Source organism: Rousettus aegyptiacus, unplaced genomic scaffold, assembly GCF_014176215.1.
Source record: "Rousettus aegyptiacus isolate mRouAeg1 unplaced genomic scaffold, mRouAeg1.p scaffold_m13_p_4, whole genome shotgun sequence".
Classification (NCBI taxonomy): domain Eukaryota; kingdom Metazoa; phylum Chordata; class Mammalia; order Chiroptera; family Pteropodidae; genus Rousettus; species Rousettus aegyptiacus.
In genome coordinates, this window is record NW_023416307.1 from 40,405,186 (window position 1) to 40,414,037 (window position 8,852).

The 8,852-nt window shown below is 39.2% G+C and overlaps 1 pseudogene; it reads left to right on the top strand.

Moving 5' to 3' along the window:
- Positions 1-2,228: 2,228 nt before the first annotated feature.
- On the top strand, positions 2,229-8,486 carry LOC107507007 (annotated as a pseudogene).
- Positions 8,487-8,852: the final 366 nt, after the last annotated feature.

Here is an 8,852-nt window from a genome sequence, read left to right on the forward strand (position 1 = left end):
TTTGCCTCTTGCCCAGGTTTGCTCAAGATATTAAAAATCTTTTTTCTTTTTATTTTTTTGACCAGAACCACCAATTTCTACTAATTCACCAAAATGATCAACAAAAAGAGAAAGAAGAGAGGTGCCCACTATATATTTTTTAGGCCTTCTAGAAAACATGGAGTTGTTCCTTCAGCCACATACACGTGAATCTACAAGAAAGGCAATACTGTCACCATCAAGGGAATGGGTGCTCTTCCAAAAAGGATGCCCCACAAATGTTCCCATGGCAACACTGGAAGAGCCTACAGTGTCATCGATCACGTAGTTGACATTGTTGTAAACAAACAAATTAAGGGCAAAATTCTTGCCAAGAGAATGTGTTTACTGAGCATATTAAGCATTCTAAGAGCTAAGATAACTTCCAAAAACGTGTGATGCCAAAGAGAAGGTTCCTGGGTTCAACTGAAATCCCAGCCTGCTCCACCCAGAGAAGCCACGCTTTGTAAGAACAAATGGAAAGGAGCCTGAGCTGCTGAAACCCATTCCCTATGAATTAATGACATAACAAGTATTTTTTTTTAAAGTAAATTAAACATCTATGGAATATGAAAAAAAAGATATTAAGGACTCTCGTGGCAGCCCTCAGGTTTGGAATTCATGGAAGAATGTTAGCCCTGGGAGGAAGCCAGAGGTGCAAGGCAAAACACCAGTCTTAGAGGAACAATACCGAAGATGGTACACAGAAGACAAGGGACTAGAGATGGGCATAAGGTTAAAGCAAGGTCAGCTGATTGTGTTTTATTGAAAGGATTTTAAAAACAGGTCAACGCCTCCATTTCCTTATCTGTAAATTGGAATGTAATAACAGTATCTACCTCGATCTCCCATGAACAGGAGGAAATGAATGAATGTATGTGAAAACTTTAAGACAATGCTTGGCATATATTAAGTCCTATGTAAGCATTAGCTATTATTATTCAAATCTCTCTGTAGAAAAGAAAGTATGTGTATTCCAGTCTAAATCTGGCTTCTGGCTTCAGACCAAAAACTCCTCCAGTACAATGGCTTTTGTTAACATCTACAAGCTGTCTATTGTCCCCATGTTATCTTGAATTATTTCCATGTAGTCAATGTAGAGGGTCCCACAGACCCCTGTCTCCCCAGGGAAATAAACACTCCCGTCACTCCACCCAGAGTCACAATCACAGAAGGATTTATCCATCTGAGAAATTTTTCCCAGAAGTAACCCAGATTAGAGAGTCAGTTTGAAAAATATATTAATATGTTACAGGTATACTACTACTATAAAGAGTATCATTAAGTGTTCTGTATGCTTTACCTTATCCTATTTCTTTTTATCCTGATAATGTGACAAAATGGATGACTTTCAGCTTTTTACAACTGAAGAACCCAAGGCTCAAAACCAAAGTCAGGTGTTTTGTCCCAGGTCACACAGGCTCTAATGGGTATGTCAGTTATAGCATCTGATTGGCCCATGCCCTAGTCTAATGGAGGATTCCCAGCCCATATCCCCTGTTTCCCAGGAAGTCATTTTTGGGAGCACATGACTTCCCTGTTCTCCTTTGTTAATTGGCCTAGAGTGAGTGGTCCCAAAGACAGCCAACTGTATATAGAGATTAGTTCAAGGGCATATATGGCTGGCTCAGAAAGGTCAGATGGGACAATTAGAGTCTCTCTCTGTTTCTGTCTGTCTGTCTGTCTCTCTCTCTCTTTAAATAAGAAATACAGACTTTGCCATTTGAGAGCAGAAAAAGGAGGCAGAATGATGCACCAAGGGAGATCATGAGATAGAGTCAGAATCATTTCAAGCTAAAGACATTTGCCAACCAAACTTCTGGGGAAAAATAATGTAAGTAAGCAGAAGGAGCTGGGAGGTAAAAAGAGGAGACTGAAGCCAACACGTGGAGAGTAGCTGAGGCAAGTCACCCTGAGACTGGGAGGAGAAGCATGGGCTCCTGCCACTGAAGTCTTGAGGCTGCTCTGAATCTGGACTCACCTTCTAGCTCTAGTTAGGGCTCTGCTCTAGGATTTTAGAGAGATTTCTGCCTAGATCCCATTTTTCTTCAGGTAGCTTGATTGAGACTTTGTTTCTTACATCTAAATGGGCCTCACTGAAACAGAAGCAGAGCAGTATCATAAAGCTCACACCAACCCCCCCCCGCCCCCACTTACTAACCACTGAACTACCCTTCCTCCACAGACCAGGAATATTACGAAGTACAGAGATGGATCCTGAAAAAAGATTAGGTACGTAGCTTCGGGCAGTACTAATTCAGGTTTGTTATCCATATCCAGCTCTAAAATGGACTTTCCAAATGAAGAGTCAAGGAGTAAAATAAAAACAGCGAAAATTCCAAAGACTGGTTTTTGTTAGTAAGAACAGCCCCCAAATGTACACTTATCGTTAAGTTGGAGGAAAAGGCTATAAAATGGTAGGCACAGAATACTCCTACTTTTGCAAATATGAGTATATGTGAAAGACCAGAAAGAAAGGCATTTACTTATTCATCAAATATTTAATGAGCATGTTCTAGATGCACAGGGTACAAAAGCGACACAGTTCCTACCATCAAGGAGCACTCAGTCCGGTGTGGAAGACCAACACTAAAAAACAAATACACACACTGCTATCATTCTAAGTGCTATGCAGGAGGTGCACTTGGTGGAGAGTTTTATCAGGGTCTTGCAGGGTCAGCAAAGGCTTCTCTGATGACTGAGCTGTGATGGATGAGTATGTAGTACGTACATGAACAGTTGTCCAGGCAGAGGCTACGGCAGAGGCAAAGCCCAGTGGTAGGAGGAACCATAGCACATATAAGGAACTGAAAGAAGGCCATGTGGTTGGAGTGAAGAAAGTCAGGCAGAGAATGGTGTGAGATGGGGCCAGAGAGGTAGTCAGGGCCACATCATGCAGGAACTTATAGGTCAAGTCAGTTTTGTCTTTACCACTAAGGGATCGTGGGAGCATTTGAGGGTGGCCATGGAAGCTATAATCAGACTTTCACTTTGAAATATCATTCTCTGTATGAAGAACAAATTACTATGGACCAGCATGGATAATCTAGGAGAGAAGGGAGGCCAGTGTGGAATCTTTCACACTAATTCAGATGGCATGTAGTGGCAGCACCGACTGAGGAGTAGTGCTGAAGACAGAAACAAGCAGATGAATCTTAAGCCTATATGAAAGTTAAAATAAAGAGGATTTGGCGATGAATTGCACGTGGAATGAATTTTTATTCCATTCCTTCATAAAGGAAAAGGAATTTTCAAGGATGGCTCAGGTTTCTAATGCAAACGGTCTGACACGGAGAACACTAGGAAGGCAATAGGTTTGGGGGAGAACAATATGAGTTTATTCTTGGTCATGCTGAGTCTGGAGTCTGAGACATTCAAGATGTAAATGCTCTCAGGTGAGATATTTAATATAGTCTGGAGCTCAAAGAAGTTTGGGTTGGAGATATTAATTGATATACCAAAATACTAAAAGTGGTCATCTTAGAGTAACAAATTTTTATGCATTTTTTGTTTTATTCTTTGTGGTTTTCTGTTTTTCTTAAGTCTTCAGTAATAAACAATATTTTTTTTCTAAACAGTTTCTAAAAAGAGTTAGATGATCCCTGTGCTGGTAGCAAGAGAACTCTACTTCTCACAGCTGGAATTAGTGACCTCAATAGGAATGTCCCTAGAAGAGGGGAAAGCCCAACCAGTTAAATGCGAATATCTCTTCGTAAACACCACGTTCTTTTTCAGGGGTCTACACAGACCTAGCTATCTTCTAAATTGTAACTTGACATCCTGAGCAGACAAATGCATCAGGATGGTGTCTACTGTGCAGGTGAATGGCCAAGGTTAAGATCCAGGTATCTCCCTGATAACTGAGGTGTTTTAAGGAGCCAAATAAACAGCAACCTTTCTCCATCCTGGAGACAAACCAATTGAGAAGTGAAACAAAGAATGAGGAGATGAGGACCACATAAGTGGTAGCTAAATTGGAGAGTCAAACTGAATAATCAAAAGATTATCCACGCAGTTGTAGCAACATTGAACCAGGGCTGGTCCCCAACCCACCTCACCCCAAGAGGTGCAAATCAGAGAGCACTGGGCCATGTACACACACAGTTTCAATTTCCTAATTCACCATTTTCCCTGAGGCAGAATGAGGAGGGATATAAGAATGGAGAAAAGCCCTGAGAATAAGGCTAATGCAAAGAAACAACAGAAGTGGGAAGCAGCATTTAAACTGGTTTATAAATCAAGCTCTATTACGTACAAGAAAGCTATGCCATCTCATGCACATTTGAGTAGAGTCTGAGTCCCTGGTGATTAGCAACAAGTCAGCACTAGCTGATTTTTAGCAGAAACTTAATATATTAGCACAATACTGGATGTGTAATTCTTGTTTGGGTCCTGGATTTAAAAATAAATACAACGCCCACATTCATATTCATAGCAGCCTTATTTACAATACTCAAAAAGCGAAAGCAACTTAGAGTCCACTGACTTATGAATGAATAAACAAAATGAGGTGTGTGTGTGTGTGTGTATGTGTGTGTGTGTGTGTGTGTATAAAATAAAACATTATTCTGCCTTAAAAATGAAAGAAATCCTGCCATATACTACAATAAGGATGAGGAAATTAAGCTAAGTAAAATAAGCCAGTCCCTGAAAGATAAATGCTGCATGATTCTACTAGGAGGTATCTATAGTAGTCAAATTCATAGAGACAGAAAGCAGAATGGTGGTTGCCAGGGGCTGGGAAGAGGGGGAATGGGGAGTTACAGTTTAATGGGTGTGGAGTTATAGTTTTGTAAAGTGAGAAGAGTTCTGGAGATTGGTTGCACAACAATGTTAATAAACTTAAAATTACTGAACTCTACACTTAAAAATGGTTAACACGTTAAAAAAAAAAACAGCAACAACAAAAACAGCTAAAACAAAAAAAGAGTTTTCTTTCTAGTTTTAAAGTTGGAAATATTGGGCAGAGGGTAATCCAGAGTTCCAAAAGTATTAACATCCAATGTCACATGTTTCAAAATATCCTTAGATGAAATGGTATTAAATATGAACTTGAGTTTCAAACAGAAAGTTAACTCGAGTTGAGTCCCGGGATATTTGAAATAATCTAAGACATTTTCAGTTTATGTATAGATTAATCGAGCATAAAATTATATTAAAGGTTTGATTTCATTGCCAAAAAAAAAAAAATGGGTAGCTATAACAGCCATTTTAAGAACTAAGGAAAATTTGAATAATGACTATACTCAGTGATATTATATGAAGATTACATTTCTTGCATGTGAGATGGCATTGTGATTATGTAGGAGAGTGTCCTTGTACTCAAGAGGTAAAGGGTAAAGCATCAATGGTTCTTTCAATGGTTCAGCAAAGAAAATGTTTTATCTAAAGAGAGATAAAGCAAAGGGTTATGGAAGCTCATTACACTATTCTTTTACATTTAAAATTTTAAATGGACAAGTAACATCAGAAGCATGGCAGAGTGAGAGATGTCCCCAGATCTCTTCCCTTGAAATAACAATAAGCTGAACATCTAAAATTTAATAAATAACACCAACCTACCCACAAGCATGTCTGAGTGATCTGCACATAAGAACTTCCAGAGAGAGATGATGCTAAACTGATAAAATTTTACCTTTATTTTTAAATTTAAATACCTCTGGTGGTATTGAGATATATATATCCAAAGGACTGCTTTGTACCTCACTCGGATGACTGAATTTCCACTGAAGAAAAATTCTATCTTCATAAAACAGTTAAAGAACACTTGCTTCATTCGTCTACCCATTCATTAAACAATATTTACTGGCAAAAAAATTTTTTAGTGTTTGGGGGATTTATAGGGAACACAAAATCTCTAGCTTGACTGACGAACAAAGCTTGAAAAATGCAGCTGAGAACAGGCTGAAAATCACCCTGAAGGATCGGCCTGGTCAGGATGCCGCTTTCCTCATCCCCGAGTATAAGATGCTGTAGTTCGCACCACTGACACTGCTAGTACAAGGGACACGACACCACTGCACTTCTACACCCATGCCATTGCCTCCCCAGGGTCTCAATCTTTTAACAGCCTCCAACTGAGAAAATAAATCCGACAGAGATAGTCACCTCTGGGTGAACGATTAGAATTGAAGTGCGAACCTGATCAGCTGAGGATAAGACCAAGGCATAGCACAGGGCAAGGGATGTGGGCAAAGGGGACTTCCAATCCATCTCAATCTGAAACAGCCAGATGGCCTTCTCACACTTAGGACATTTCATCTAGAGTAAAGAAACATGATTGAGTCTTTTTGAAATTTCAAGATACGGAAACAGAATTTCAGTACACTTTTAGATGAGAGAGAAAAAAGAAGAAAAAAAACCATTGGGTTAAAAAAATATATATCTTTTCTATATCTCCATTGCAAGAGAAGCTTTCATGTATATCCATGGGTGTATTGCCCAAATTATCCAAAGGTTCCTAAATTAACCTAAATTCTTCTAGACTTAACATACTAGAAACTTGATACAATAAATATAATCCAGTAGCTCTGATTTTTTATGATTTTTTAAAAATATGTAGAAGCAGCCTTTCTTGCTCCCTGGCCACCTTGGTGGCTGCTCTTGGTTGGGGGCCAGCTCATACCTAAGGCAGGAAGATAGTGGCTGCAAAGAAGATGAAAGAGTCACCGGAGTCAATCAACTCTAGGCTCTGACTTGTTGTGAAAAGTGCAAAGTACACACTGGGGTACAAAGAGACTCTGAAAATGATCAGAAAGGCAAAACAAAACTGGTCATCCTCACCAAAGACTGCCCAGCCTTGAGCAAATCTGAAATAGAGTACTACGCCACATTGGCCAAGACTGGTATCCATCACTACAGTGGCAATAATATTGAATGGAGCACCACATGTGAAAAATACTACAGAGCATCCACATTGGCTATCTTTGATCCAGGTGATTCTGATATCATTAGAAGCATGCCAGAACAGACTGGTAATCTGTAAGTAAAAAAGTAAATCATGCACATATATATATATATATATGTAGAAACATTTCAGCACATTCCAAAACCATTTAGGAAGGACTTTCAGACAAACCCCAGTTTGAGCTAACAACACTGCTGCTCAGTATTATGGATGAAAAGAGAAAATATTATTAAAAGGTGCCCTATACAATCAATAGTCTATCCATAACATAGTCAATCATCATATTAACCCTTCCAAGTCCAAATATAGCAAGAGGTGTTAAAAGCGATGGCTCTTAAAGATACTCCCTGCTTGTTTCTGAATCGCATCGCCACTTTGCAAATCAGCTCCTTCAGCAAGGTGTGTGAGAAGGGGAAGGTGGATTAACCAATTCTAACCGGGGACTGGAAAATTTAGCCATCAATTTCCTGGAGGGAAAATTGAGATTTGAATGTTATACCTTGAGAAAGTTTTCCAGCATGGAGAGAGAAAAGAGCCATCACCCTATTCTCAAGGTCTAGGGGCTCCACTTGAGTGGATAAGCAGAAGACTATTGGAAAGGGCCAAAATCTAGAGTCAGAAAGACCAAGTTTTAATCCCAGTTATTATATTTCCCATAGTGTGGCCTTGGGCAATTTGCTAAATTTTGTGCATCCTCAGTTTCTTCATCTATGAGATGTACTATCCATCCCATAACATTGTTGTGGTTATTAAATGAGAGTTCATTATGAAAAGTCTTTAGCACCACACCTGACATACAGCAGTGCTAAAAAAAAAAAAAATACTATTATTAAATAACGAAAGTTTCAAACTCTACGCAAATAAAAAGCAGAGACATAAATTCCCTCCAGACTTGAGAACAATTTTGACCACTGACTGACATGTAAATCATGTCTCACCCTCTCAAAATAACCCACCTTAATGGAAAGTCATTTCTATATCTAAATTGGACAAAGCACAGTACTTTCACAAGGCTGCCCCCTTTCTCTACAGCCTCTACCCTGGGCCTTTGACAGGTCCAAGATGCAACTGATGATGGGGAGTTCAAACAGGCCCTTTTCCAGAATTTAAGTTTAATCACTATTTATTAAATGCCAGGCATGAGCCAGCCACAGTGCTGGACAGTAGGAAATACAGAGGTGACTAAATATCCCCCAGCCCTGCCCTCAAGGAGCTCCTGGCCTAATGAGGCCAACATGTGAACAAAAAAACTCTGAAACAATATGTGGAACCTGTGAGCTACTATGAAAAAATTAGGTACCCTAAATTACATAACTCCTTTTATATATTTTATTATGTTCTTCTGTTTCGTTTTTTTCCTTAACCATTGAACACTTGACAAACAGGTTTAAGTTTAATGTGCATTCAAAGGAAAAAATAAAATCTGCCTTTCTCAGTTTGCTTAAAAGTTGCCATGTTTGTCTCTATTGTGCTAAATTTGAGAATTTTATGGTTCTTGTCCCTAGCATTGGAGGAGAGGGACCCAACACGGCAGGGACAAGACAATGCCAGAAAAGATTAGGGCTCTCAAGATATGAATTTCAGTATATAGCATTCTGCCTCTGTCCCCCCAAAATCCAAGTCCTTATTGCATACAAAATACATTCGTTTCATCTCAACATCCCCAAATTCTCAGGTCATTCCAGCATCGACTCTAAAGCCTAAAGTCTAAACTCTCATCTAAACACCTAAATCAGATGTAGGTGAGACTAGAGGTATGATTCATCCTGAGGCAAAATTCCTCTCCACCTGTCAACTATGAAACCAAACAAGTAATGTGTTTCCAAAATATGATGGTAGGATAAGCATAGGATAGATATTCCCATTCCAGAAGGGAGAAATAGGAAAGAAGAAAGGGATGATTGGTCCCAAGCAAGTCTAAAATCTA